Source organism: Equus asinus, chromosome 19 (assembly GCF_041296235.1).
Source record: "Equus asinus isolate D_3611 breed Donkey chromosome 19, EquAss-T2T_v2, whole genome shotgun sequence".
Lineage (NCBI taxonomy): Eukaryota > Metazoa > Chordata > Mammalia > Perissodactyla > Equidae > Equus > Equus asinus.
The window spans coordinates 6952212-6966577 of NC_091808.1; the positions used below are offsets into that span (position 1 = coordinate 6952212).

The window sequence follows — 14366 nt, forward strand, 5'->3', positions numbered from 1 at the left end:
CAAGCCCATCCCCCTCTTGGCCCAGCACTGAAAAGAAGGGAATTAGGCCATTACATGGTCTCTGGGGATATTTGAAATGCCTGCCCAGCACCCTTCCTGTGGCTTATAAATCATTCATCCTCACCTGAGCTTGAGTGGGTACATCCATTTCAACCCACCCTTCTCAGCTGCCCTCCTGTGCGCCCTCCCTCCTTCTGCATTTAAGACTGAACCGACCACATCCTTCAAGGCCCTGTCATTCAAGCCCGCAGTGGTTCTGGGTAAAGGCTCATTCTGAGGCATGAAGATGTTTATCTCTACTTACACAGCCTGCTGGTTGTTGTTGAGGAAGAGGTCAAGCCAACAAAATGATCTTTATTGTAAAACTCCACATTTCCTCTTTGTTCTTTATTGTTAAAGAGCTTATTTCATGGATTTTAAGCTGCTTAAAAGGGAGAGTGTAGGATCCCAACTGGGATGCACAGGGAAGCAGATGGGACGATGCTGGAGTGTCTGTGCCTGCCGCTGGGCCCTCTAGGCACAGGTGCATGTTTGTGAGAAGAAAAGGCCATTGCAGTGCCCAGACATGAGTCCCCAACATACTCTTGCTATAACCCATCAATTAAATGGGGTTCTCACAGGTGGACTGTGGGTTCCAAGCTTTGCCCCATTTTTCTGTTGGGCACTCTGTCCTGTGCAGCTATTCAACTCCTTACACCCTTGCTCAGCTGGGTCTGCTGAGGAGTGATTCCCTGAGCTGTTCATTGGTATTAGGCCAACATTAAAAAAGGAGGAAGAGGGGCCAGCCCAGTGGTGTAGTGGTTGAGTTCGCACCCTCCACTTTAGTGGCCTGGGGTTCATGGGTTTGGATCCCAGAAGCAGACCTACACACCACTCATCAAGCCACGCTGTGGCAGCATCCCACATACAAAATAAAGGAAGATGGGCGCAGATGTTAGCTCAGCAACAATCTTCCTCAAGCAAAAAGAGGAAGATTGGCAACAGATGTTAGTTCACGGCCAATCTTCCTCACCCCAAAAAAAGCAAAAAGATAAAAGGAAGAGTGGGCAGGAGTCAGGCGGGCACACATTTCTGAAATGCCGTGTTAACTTCACTGCTAGACTTCAGGAGCCTTTTTTTTCCTCACCTCTTTTCAAAGCCAAGTTGAACTCTGCTGCAGTTTTTCCCCAGCGTGCTTGACCCCGACCCCTCTTGTTTCGTGTGGCGTCTCATGGGGATTTGCATTCGTTGCTGTCCTTTGGGAGACCAGCTTCTAAGGAGTCACAAGTCAGATAATCAAAAAAACCACAGACACAAATGCCTAGCACACCAGGTAGTATTCCGTTCGAAGATATTATTAATGAGATATTTTAATTTTGTTTGTACCAAGACTTTGAAACCCCGTCTCGACTTTATATTTAGAGAACACGTTGGTTCACAGCAGCCACTTTTCAGGGGCTCAGGGGCCACATGGTTCAGACCCTCGGGAGGGAGAGAGCACACAGGGCTTTGTGACCTTTTAATGCAGCAAAAAAAGGATTCCAGAGGCTTTCTTCCCCCAACCCCCTTCTCCACTAATCCTCTTCAATTACACTTATTTCCTCGGTGAGCTGAGGGTGAAAGTATTTACCACTCCTTGCCTCAAAGGGATTTTGAAAAGATTAAAAAAAAAATGTTTCAGCTCAGTCTTCTGAGCCCATTGGCCCATCCCGGTGGTCATGATTATAAATAAAAGCCATCGCTGTTATTTGCCTTCTTGAGTCCGTAATATGTCATCGATTTGAGCAGCTGCAGAGTTTGCTTTGGAGAATTAAGCTGAAAAAAACAAACACAGGAGTGAAAAGAAAAAGAATGTGGAACTTTGAGTCAGGCTTTTCTTCAGAACACACTCAATTGTCTGAGGGGTGAAGCTTCCTCTATTTTAACAAAGGAAAGTCAATTGTGAAGCATCTTGTGAAATGTGGAAACTAACATGATAAGCAGTGACGTTTTAATGGGTCAAAAACTGGCTTGCATAGACACTACAGGCCAAAAAGAAAAAAGAAAGAAAGAAAAGAAAAAACGAATGCTCCTTTCATCCATCTAAAGAGAAAAAAACCCACCTCATTATCAGCCCTCAATAGAGAATTAACAAGCTCTGAGCAGTTGAGCAGAGAAGCTTTTGGAAGGCTGGCATGCCAGGGAAGTTTATCAGGTTTTTGAAAGGAAGCATGTCAACCCCACTGAACTCCCACCCTCTCGTCTACACAATGGGGAGAGCTACACACACAGGTCTGACTGGCCAGTCTACGTTTGCAAAGAGATGAGTTAGAAAAGACCAGAGGTTGGGGCAGGCTGGACACGGGAGGGGGAGCTGACTAAAAGGCTTCTGTTAGTTGCAGGTACCTCCCCTCGTCCCGTCACTGTTCTTGCCCTTGCAGACAGCTGAAGGACATGTCTGAGATACAACTGGGGGCGGGGGCAGCTAGCTGCTCCCCTGAATGAGCAGGCCCACCACTGGTCCTCGTAGGGTTTTCTCTTTCTCTTCCACTCAGCAGATGGAGACCGGGACATTCTAACGTTGGCAAAGTTAAACATTCAAGCTACCACTTAAATTTTCTGCTGCAAAACAATTTTCAACCACCAAATGGTTGGAATTAAGGGAAAAAGATCACCACTCCCCTGTAATGCCCTTACGAAAACTGCTTGCTGTTTCTTATTTCAGGCTGGAAGATTCTTTAGGATGTCCAATTTGGGTAGATGATGCTGTCTTCAGCGTTGCGTTACGGATGCTCAGGAATGAGCGTCATTGCGGTGGACCCTTTCTGTGGCCGTGGGCCTTGGGAGACCAGGTAACGGAAGAAATCATCCAGTGTGCTGTGGGATGTCACCCAAGCGTCTGACTACTCTGTGTATTAACTTCTCAGGGCTGCCATGACAAATGACCACAAACGGGATGTCCTAAAACAACAGAAATTGTTCTCTCCTGGTTCCGGAGGCCTGAAGTCTGCAATCAAGGTGTCGGCAGGCTTGGTTCCTCCCGGAGCTCTGAGGGAGAATCTGTTCCAGGCGTCTCCCAGCTCCTGGGGGTTGCCCAATCATTGGCATGCCTTGGCCTGTAGACGCATCTCTCCAGCCTCCATCTCTGTCGTCACATGTCACTCTCCTCTCTGTGTATCTCTGTGTCTTCACACGGCCTCTTATAAGGCCACCAGTCATTGGATTGAGAGCCCACCCTCATGTTTACTGGTTACATCTGCAAAGACCCCGTTTCCACATAAGGTCACATTCTGAGGCCCCAGGTGGACAGGTATTTTGGGGGGAACACTATTCAGCCCAGTATGTTATGATTCTTCTACTCCAAGAGGGAATTTCCCCAAACTTCTAATTACTGTTTTTATCCCTGAAAACGTTGTCACCTTGACAACAAAAGGGCTCTGCTAAACTCCTCGCTGCATTTAAAAGGTATTTCAAAGCCTGTGGCTCAGAGATGAACCGAGGAGAGAGAGTGAAGCAACTGTTGTGCGACATGTCTGCAGTACAGTGTTGAGCACTGAGCAAGGGCCTCAGAGACCAGGAGGAGAGAGATAGTTGACCTCTGCTTATTCCCTGTGGGAGCAAGAGGAGGAGAAGGAAGGGGAAGAGTGGGAGGAGGAGAAAGAGAGAGCAAGCTGGAGCACTGAGGAACCAGGTGGACCTGGGCTCTGAGGTCCTTGGGGATGTGAGGACACAGAGATGACCAGAAGGCCTCTCAGAGATAGGACTGTGACGGAACCACCCAGGACCCACCCCAGGAGGGTAAGTTCTGCTATGCAGCGCTTTTGGTTTACTGAGGAGGTCCTAGTGGAGAGAGGGTGGACAGAGGAAGCCCTCAGGTGAGAGTGAACACTCCAAGCCACTAACTGTGCTCCACCACCATCCCCCAGTGGGACAAGTCTCGCCTCCTCATTCCTCCAGCTCAGTCTGAACAGTGTCAGATGTTAGCTGTTCTGGGCCACCCGTGTGTCTTGCTCTGGCTTTGCAGCTCCACAAAGCACACTGGAAGCCTCAGTCAATGGTAACTTCAATACAAGGAGGGAGGGAAGGAGGTGGGCAAGGAAGATGCGAGAACCCCTCCCCCAGCTCCACCCCCTGCAAGGGGTCATTTTAGCACAGAACTTAGAGCTCCCTTTTGGACAAGGCTTCATTACAGTAAGTTCCTGTCCTTGGCCACATTCTGGCATGTTCTGTGCCTCCTGCCCCCTGGCCTGGACCCCCAGCTTGCCGTGGAAAGCCCCTACTTGGAGGCTGTCACATCAGAAGCCACAAAGGAAGGAAGTCTGTCAGGCCCATCAGCACATGGTCGACTGAAGTCTTGCTTTTTTAAAATTTTCTTTCTAGTGCTCATTTCAAAATTCTCCCTCTCTCCTTTAGAGAGCAGCTTCTTTTTTTAACCCTCAGGCTAACGTGGAAAGAATTTGTTTAGTTTGCAGTGGTGCAGCGGGGCAAGCCATCGGTGGGGTGATTCATACACCCAGGGCTGCTGACTTGCACGGGGCGGGACGAGGAATGCCAGCTGGGGGAACTCGTTCGAAGTTCTAATTGTGATGAAAGAAGTTGCAGGCTGATACATCAGAAAATAAATGCTCGAGAGTAGCCTTTCATTTCGTAGTTTGCTTTTCTGTAAGAATGCTTTTTATGTTTGTTGACAGCGGGAGGAGATGGCAAAACTGGAATGCACATGCGGGTACGAGATGAACTATAGGTCAGGTACGGCCCCTAACCCCCTCAGGGATACTTGAGGGAGCCCTGACCCTGCAAAAAGGCAAAGGCCCAGGTAAGGTATTAAATGAATGACTCATGCGATACCAGAAGCTTCTAAGCTTTAGATTATCTTTCACGGTTCAGGAACATCTTAATAAGGAAAACTGAGCTTTAAGAAATTCCGTGAAATCTTGGCTCTCTGTTCTCTCTGTCTCTAAGCTCAGTGTTCAACAGATCTTCGTGCTTCTAAAAGGAGGCAGGTTGATGCAATGGAAAAAGATCTGATGTGGTAAAAATCAGAGTCCTAGCATTTCTTCAGCCACTAACTATGTTACCTTAGATGGCCAGCTTGGCCAGGCTGTCTTAGGTTTTTGGTGAGGATTGAAAGGTATGGAAAGGTCTTTGCCTAGTGCCTGGTCCACAGAACATGCTTGACAAGAACATATTGCTGGAGCTTTATCACTGCAGTGTAGACCCCCGCCAACACGTCAACGAGATCCGCTCGGATGCTTAGACTTGCCCTTCTTCATGTCCTTGATTCTTAGAGCTCTCCAATAGATCTCCTGTGAGTTGCTTTCTGAGTAGAGTTAACCATGTGGAATTTCCCTTGCTTGCAACCCTGCCCAAGACAGTCAGTGGTTGTATTTCTTTCCTGCGGCTGCTGTCACAAATTACCACTAATTTAGTGTCTTAAAACAACAGCAATTTATTCCTTCTTGGTTCTGGAGGCCAGAAGTCCAAAATCAGTTTCACTGGGGGCAAATCAAGGTGTGGCCAGGGCCACGCTCCCTCCTGAAGCTCGAGAGGAGAATCTGTGCCTTCGCTCCTCCAGCTTCTGGTGGCTGCCAGTGTCACTTGGCTTGTGACCACGTAGCTCCAATCTCTGTCTCTGTGGTCACATGGCCTTCTTCTCAGCTAGGTGAGTAAAATCTCCCTCTGTCTCTCTCTTATAAAGATCCTTGGGATTGCATTTAAGGCCCACCTGGATAATCCAGGATAATCTCCCCGTCTCAAGATCCTTAACTTAATCATATTTTTTTTGTTTTTGAGGAAGATTAGTGCTGAGCTAACATCTGCTGCCAATCATCTTCTTTCTGCTGAGGAAGACTGGCCCTGAGCTAACATCTGTGCCCATCTCCCTCTACTTTATATATGGGATGCCTACCACAGCATGGCTTGCCAAGTGGTGTCATGCCCACACCTGGGATCCGAACTGGCGAAGCCTGGGCCACCAAAGCAGAACGTGCAAACTTAATTGCTGCGCCACCAGGCTGGCCCCCACCTTTGGTGTTTTTTTGATGGTGAACCTTAAAGTGCTCATTGTATCAATTTATCGGGACCTGCGTATACCAATGACTACTATTTGTAGACAGGAAACAAACAACAACCAGAGATTGCCAGGATCCTGGAGTTATTGGCATCCACTTGCCTTTCCCTCGCCTTTTGCTGTTTTGGGGTTCCTGCCTCATGAGAGCTATAGCTGGAGGTCCAAGAAAGCAACTTGCACGCTTTGGGTGGGAAAAGCTTTCGGCCTTCACAAGGGGAAACGCCCCAGCGAACGTGAGGTTTTCCTCCATAGCTAAGTTGAGCACAACATGTTAAGAAATATTGCCCAAAACCTTTCCTATCAGAAGCATTTAAGTTATTCTTAAACAGTTTTGACAACAGCATATTTTACCTCGAAGCCATAACCATGCATTATTTAGATAACAGATTTCTGCTGAATTCCATCCCCTTTCTTGTCCTAAGTGTTGTAATGTATTGGGTATTTAAGAACACACGCAAGAACGTTAGCCACAGGACTATGTGTCCAACCTACTCTGTAAAATGCTCCTATTATCAAAATGTATGCTTCCGAGTTACAAAATAGTTTTTCCCTTTTAGATGGTATGCAGATTGCCAGGGAATAATGCCTTTTATTGTTAACCTTTGTTAAGTAATAGTAGCATTTGTTTCCGTTAAAACATGACTATTTCTGTGTAACATTTATTACATAAAAATAGAACAACGTTGACAATTTGCAGCCCCTCTTCTTGCCAGCTCTTCCCCTAGATGTCTGGAAGACAAACGTACTTTTTCAGTGGAATCTAGAATTTGTTTTTCAAAGAACAAAACAAAAAAAAATAAGAGTTGTTTATTGTTTTGTTTGAATTCGATTAATCCTCCAAAGCTATGGGCCCAACAGCAAATTTGAGGGGAAAGGGGGAAGATTCCACGCCAATAGCCAAACTCCTACTGGGAGCTCAGTGGAAACCGAAACATTGTAGGCACGTGATGGTGTGTGTTATCAGTGGAAACCAAATTGGAGCTAGAGATAAGGAGAATTTTTAATCACAAAGTGTAACATGTATACTCAGTAATCAGGCAGCCTTTTCCATCACAGCAGGGATGGTGGGCTAAGGACATCTGATGGATTCATTCATTCATTCATTTAACTGATATTTAATGAGCACCTAGCATATAGTAGGTGTTAAAGGTAAAATGGTGATCTATCATTCGGGTCCCTATCTTTGTTAGGAGACATCTTTGTGGAGGAAATAGACATTGAGAACTTTCAGCTTCTTCTAATTTTACCCTAAGGGCAGAGAGGACTCTTGGAAGGATCTTGAAAACAGTGAAGTAGAAACTGTCATTATCAGATTTGCATCTGAAATGATCACTTGGCTGGACACCAGTATGAGTGTGGGTGGACCTCAGCCTAGGGGAGACATGATGGTAACTGGGGCCTGGGGGGGTGGGGGGAGGCAGGGCGAGGGTCTTAGAGGAAGGGGATAGATTTGAAAGAGGTTTACAAGGTAAAGTCCACAGAACCAGGTGGTGGGTTGGCTGGGTTGGGTGGTCATAAGTCTCAATTTGCTGGGACAGTCATGATTTATGCCTGTTGGTTCAGCACGATCATGAATGGTCCCTCCTTTTACTCTCCTAAGGGACCTAGTTTGATCCATAAACTATGCCATCATCCTAGCTGTGAGGCATTAGGGAGAGGGTGGTGTCAAGAATGACTTCTGAGTCTCCGGCTTGTGCAGCTGAAAGGATGGCAGGGCCACAGCCTCAGATAGTGAGCGAGAGAAAATCACGATGGTTGCGACGTCGTGAGCAATTCCATCGGAAATTAAGTCGGACAAGTTTGCAGACTTAATGGCATTGGCATTTGTCTGGTCAGTCAACTGAGTAAACGCTAGCCACCGGTGTTGGCAAAGAAAGGTACCATCCACCACCTCGGGCTGGTCCTCCTGGCCCCACTGTGTCCCACGTTCACTGAGGCTCCCTGGTGACTGTGGCCACAGTTCCTGGGCCGATTAATCATGTGGGAAACACACACTGGTCTCATGTGGATCACACAGCCCCCGCTGCCACCATTTACCTTTTGGCTTACCTGGACCACCACACACATCCCTCCAGGGCCTGCTGATGGTGGAGAGTATGCTAATGAGGGTAGTCTCAGAGTGAGAAAGTGAGTGAGCCTGAGGTGGGCACAAAGCTGTGGAGGCCAAGGCTCCAAAAAGGTGAACAGAAGAAAGAGATAGTTATTGCTGTAGGCAAGGGACGAAGGACACAGAGTTCTGTTTCCTTATATTACACTCCAGAAGATGCATGTGCTTTCTCTTCAGCCACATTCTCCTAACAGACACCTGCTCCCTGGGTGACTTATTGCTGTAAATCTCTTTCTCATGCTCTAACTCCCAGCAGAGCAGGGAGCTCAGCCCATATCGCCTTTGCCCGTCTCTACCTGCTTCCAAGAGTCTTCTCATCCTTCGAGGCCCCCACTCCCACTGCCCCCCCTCTCCGCCATGTTACTAACAAGGGTCTGAAGTGTTTCTACGAGGTCCAGTCCTTCCTATGGACGGGATGCTTTTTCACCAATCATCATACTACGTGACGAGTCCGCTGTTTTCCCCTTGACCAGGATGCCAATGGATTATGTCTTTTTCTTATGGATTTTTGGAATTTCTTTGTACAATAGGCACATTCACTTTTTGTCTGATGTGTGTGCTAAAAATATTTTTCCAATCTATCATTTTTTTTTTTGGATTAGGTTTATGGTATCTTCATATCTATATTTATATATATGTAGTATTTATGGCCTTTCTCCACTCAGTGCTTATCTTACTAATGGATGGGCTATTGGCCTATGTTTTACCATGTATAATATATATATACCCTACTATATCTATATCATAATATATACCATTTTATATACGCCGTAATATATATACCACAATATCTATCCCATAATATATCTATATCATAATATATCTATACCATAATGTAGCTATCTCATAATAGATTTACCATAATATATATACCATAATGTATCTAAAGCATAATATATACCATAATATATAGACACTGTAATATATAGATACCATAATATATATTATGATACCTTTATATACATATATGTATAAGATTGCACATATACCTATTGCTAGCCAATGATTTCCTATCAAGAGTAATATGGTCACCTCCTGCACAGTGTCATATTTTCTTTAATTTTGTTATATTTTCTTTGCATTTAAATCTCAAATTATTCAAAACACAGTGCCATTTTTATAATTATTCCTAAAGACAATTTGTAAAACACTAACACAATCTGATATTTTTTAAACAAATCACTCCAAATCAGTATCTTCTGTGAAAATGTTGTGTTATAGGAAAATAAGATTCTGAACAGGCTTGAAATTTCCTGGTTTTTAAAGACCTATTGTTAGCAATGTTGTGCTTCCCTGCGCCTAGCGATTTCTATATAAACAGATGAGCTCACATTTCCTCCACTGGCCCTTGAGGGGGGCGCCGTCCCACAGCAGCCTCCAGCTTCCCCCATCCTGACCCCTTCCAGGCAGGAGCCGGCTTCTCTGGAGCACCCCCTCATTTCTTCCCCCCCAAGAGAAGTCAGTGTTTCTTCTATCCCTAAATCAGCCCTCGGTGGAAAGACTTGGTCAGATCTAAAGTGAGAGCTTCTTGTTTCTTATGGGTTACTTTAAAGGCATTACCTACTCATAGTAAAAAAAAAAAAAAAAAAAAAAAAAATTAATGTAAGAAGTAAAAGTGGTCCCCTGGTGAACTTGGGGGAAGGTCTCTCCACATCCAGTCCCTGTCCCCCCATCTTGACATCCACCTCTGTCCTCCCGCAGCCGGTGTCCAGGGAGCAGTTTGAGGCCTGGTGTGAGCTATGGAGACACAGGAGATAGTGGCCCTGGCTGCTGGATAGGAGTCCCAGCTTCCTTTCTGGTCCCTGAGGTCTCTGGAGGGGACATTTCTGCTCCAGGTGGTGTGGGGACAACTGGGGGCTCTGGACAGGCTGCAGCCACTGAGCTGCCACAAGAGGAGCCAGCTCAAGGCCGATGCAAGAACCGAGGAGGGGGGAGCCACGAGGATGCGTTTCAGCACATTGTCTCCATGCGTGGCCCGAGTATCTGATTGACTGATGGTGTTGTGCAGGAAGTCGGGGTGCAATTCCACACGTGCCCCGCTCCCAGCGGCCAAGGAAGCCAGCTGAGCGGGAGTGGGGCATCTTCATTGGGTCTGCCAGGCAGCTGGAGGATATGGGAGAGGATGCCTTGCATCTGATCCAATTCCCTTCTCCTTTGTCCAGAAATAGGCACACAGTGAGGAAACCGCCTGATTCCAGATGGCACTTGTCCCAGAAAAGCAGGTGCCCTGCATGGTGTGGACATGCACGCACATTAATAGAGCAATTTCCATTCAGGGGGTAGCAGTCTGACTGCATAAGGAGCCTCCGTTCACAAAGGGTGGAGGAAATCCAGGAATGGGAGACAATGGTCTTTGTTCTAAAGAGAGCCCCAGAGGGAGGAGTCATTTGGACACTTGGTTTGGATGGATGGAGCATAAAACGCAGGCCAATATGCTGTCAGTTAGGAAGAAGGACTGAGCGGAGAGAGGCCACTGCAGGAAAGCGATCGGAGGGTTTATTGGTGGGGCCAGGGTTTTGTTTTATCTCCTATCTACTTCAACCCAGGAAGAGCCACCACATATCCACTGAACACTCACCCGGGGCAGGGAGCAAGGACCTGGCCGGAGGAGAATGTCCTAAGGGATGGAGCAAACAGTGCACACCAGAGAGGCGCTGACCTCTCGCTGGGAGACAATGAGCCGAGCTGCTTAGTCTCCTAAGAGAGAAGGATCTGGAACAGAAAGAAGAGAAGAACCTGGACCTGTGGGTGGCCACGGGAGCACATTTTGGGGCTTTTCCCTAGCCTGTTAACGTGGACAAATGGGGAGAATTTACAAGGACAGAAATTGAGGAGACCTCGCTCTCCTCTCTCCTCCAGAAGCCCTAGGTTTCCTGTGGCTACTCACATTGGAAGCTCCTAACTTGCTTCTCTCTGCGGTCATGCTTCCGTAGCTAGAATGTTCTAGAATGTTCTTACTACAGCTGCTCAGAGGAGACCTTGATCAGGGGCACCATCCAGGGGAGCAGAGGGTAGAAACAAGGCTCACAACCGAGGTTGACATCCACGGAAGCCTGCAGCTGGATTCGGACAGCCTTAGCATTGATGGTCCCTGAGACCTTGAAGACACAGCAAACAAATCTGTGTTAGAATATCAGACATGATAAGTGCTAAGAAGAAAAAATAAGGCAGGCCAAGGGAGGGAGAGAGGGGGAGGGGCCTGTTATGGGGTGGCCTCCCTGCAGAGGGACATCAGAGCAATTGGTCCGTCCCATTTGGTGTCCCACTCAGCATCCATCTCCAGATCTTGGCCTGGGACAGCTAACTCCTCCTACCCTCCAGGACACTTAGGGGGACTCCAGGGCTCCCTGCTCACTGGACGTGCCTGAGGGGTCCTTGGGGGCAGCCCAAAGTGAGTGCCACAGCTTGGACCAACATCCCGGGCTCCCCTATGCAGAGGGAGGAGGAAGAGAGACAGGTTAATGACAGGGGATGTTTTGGCATGATGTTCCAGGAAAAGCCCACTCCCTCCAGGCCTCACCACTGACGGGGAGCCAATCCTGCAGACTTGCCACCCCTTGGTACTCCCACAGCCCCGGCAACATCTCCCAGGGGCTCAGCACTGAGCTGGGTCCCCATCCCAACCCCTCAGCATCCCCGATAACCAACTTCCTTCCTGGGCAAGTGCCTCTGGTTTCTCTGCCTCGGTTCCACCCGCACCCATCACCGGAGCCCAAACCTGGGCACACAGGTCCTCCAGCTCTGGCCTGCATCAGGAAAACACAGGACACAGGCGGCTCACCCAACGACCAGAGCGCAGTTTAAAAATAGTCTCTCAGCACTGCCCGATTTCCACCGAGCCCATTCCACTGGATCTCATCACGTTTTTATATTCTGGGGGCACTAGATACGGGTTTTCATGAAGCATAAAGCCATCCATGCGACATTTGACCAAAGACAGGCACACTTAGAGTGAACCAAAAAAGATTTTTTTTCTTTAAGCCTGGGGAGGCCCAGAAAGGGATAGTTAGGCACAGGAAGTGGATATTTGCAATCTGGGTGTGTATCAGAGGGGTGGGGAGCAGAGAGGGGAATGAGACAGGAAGCGGAAATGGGCCTGCTGGGAGCAGAGACGACAGCAGCTCAGAAATCTGGGAGAGGAATTCTCAACTGCCTCAGCCATTGAGATGCAGAGACCACAGCCCACCCCCCACAGCCCATCCTAGAAAAGTAGCCTGTAGACTCCCCTTAAAATTAACATGGGAGGTCCTTAGATCTCAGCCTTCTGCCTGGCCAGCCGCAGTGGCTCCACCCCAACTACCACCACCCATCTCTCTTAAGTCTTTGCTGGCAAATCTTTGGTTTGAATCCAATAGAAGAAAGAGAGAGAGACAGAGAGAAAGAAATAGAAAAATTTTATTCAACAAATATTTGTTGAGTGCATAGGCTCTGGCCCTGTTACAGACATCACAGCATAAATAAAAGGAATGAAAGGACAATGCCCTTCTCCCTTGGCGTTTACACCCACACCCGGGCTGGGGCAGACAGAAACAAAGTACCAAAGCTCTAAGCAGCCAGGTGCTGATGAGCACGGTGAGGAGCATAGGGCAGGGTGGGGAGCTGGGAAGGCGGGGAGATCCCGGATGGGGAATGGAAATCAGACAGGGGGGCCTGTGAAAGCAGGGGGGAATCACGACAGTGAGATTCTGGCTCCTCAAACACAAATGTCATTTCATTTCGTTGGGCAGCTTGGGAATTTCCAATAGAGGCCCGGCCTGATGCTCAAAAGCTGACCTTCACTTAATATCGTGCAAAGGAACGTTCAGGAGGAAATTACAGGTGGGGTCCATGGGCTCCTGAGTGGTATACAGAGTCACCATGTGGTTTCTGGCTGTGGTTGACATGCCTATTAGGTTCTAGGATGATTTTTCCCTTTTTTTTTTAACCCTATTATTTCTTTGATTATGTTGGTGAGATTCAAAGGCCGTGGGTAGAACTGAACACACAGGCCCAATTCACCACATTGAACTGGACGATGCCTTCACCCCAGTCCAGGCCACATTTCTTTAACACCTTTTTTGATCTGCTGGCTTCGTACCAGGGAGAGATGCAAAGACAAATGAGACACAGCAACACCCTCTTTGCCTGGAACCTGCGACCCCAGCACAACTCAAGAGACTTACCTGCAGGGCAGGGGCGAGGTGGGGGGGAATGTGGACCCCAGAGCATGCCAGTAACGCAGAGCCATTTTGTACTCTGTGTACCCCCAGTGCCATTTAGGGTCCCTAGTAAATCACACCACCATGCTAATAGCTTCCAGAATGGCTTGTGGTCTCCATTTCACATGGATCCACAACACTCTTCAGTCACCTTTTGTATATCTTTTTGGACTCCTTTCCCATCACCCACTTACTCTATTCCAAATTACATCCTCAAGACTTCTAGCCCTTCCACCTCCCCACCCCCATCTTTGCAGGTAACCTACATCTTAAAAAGAGAGAAAATTGAGTCATGGAGCATGCATTCCTTCAACTTCCTGCCCCTGACATGAAACGTCACCTCCACTCCTGTCTTTGTCTTCAGCCTGCGGAAGAAACACACTTCCTCTTGCAAGTGGCATGGAGAATACCTGCACGAGAACCTTCACCCCATTTCCCCCATCCTACACGATGTACCTCCATCACTGTTCCTCCTTCCCACCTATTTTTCAACCTTTTCTTACTCAACAGAGTCTTGCTCCCTCCTTGCAAACATGCTCACGTCTATCATCCTGAAAGCATGAGTGCTCTTGCACACACACACACACACTCACCCCCAGTCCACTCCAGCTGTGACTCCATTCCTTGTTCAATTGTCTTGAGTCCTTGTCTCCATTTTCTTCCAGTCTTAATGACTTTTTTATGCTTTTTTAAATGATGAAAGCAACATATACTTATTTTTGAAAAATTTGAAGGTAGAGAGAAATATAAAGGAAAAGGGAAAAAATGCTCACATTTCCACCATTGTTTCAGGGCCCAGCACACGTGGGCATGAGACTTTCATATGTGTCACAACATTTCCATGTCCCCATATGTTTGTTCATACTTGAAATCCCATCGATACACAGTTTTTTTGTTTTGCTTTTTAAAGATTGGCACCTGAGCTAACATCTGTTGCCAATCTTCTGTTTTCTTCTTCTTCTCCCCAAAGCCCCTGAGCATGTAGCTGTATATGCTAGTTGAAGGTCCTCTGGTTGTGCTGTGTGGGACACCA

At 47.5% G+C, this 14366-nt stretch overlaps 1 long non-coding RNA gene across 4 annotated transcripts in view; it reads left to right on the plus strand.

The window, feature by feature from the left end:
* Positions 1–3444: 3444 nt before the first annotated feature.
* The window catches only part of LOC123278517 (uncharacterized), a 34044-nt gene continuing 23122 nt past the window's right edge, over positions 3445–14366 (plus strand). For 2 of the 4 annotated variants that reach the window (XR_011495496.1, XR_006515933.2), the window contains exons 1-2: positions 3445–3756; positions 4650–4774. This is a non-coding gene — a long non-coding RNA (uncharacterized lncRNA). Of the gene's footprint in view, positions 3757–4649; positions 4775–5751; positions 6805–14366 lie in introns of those variants that run through there. The other 2 variants (XR_011495498.1, XR_011495497.1) reach the window with 2 other exon arrangements.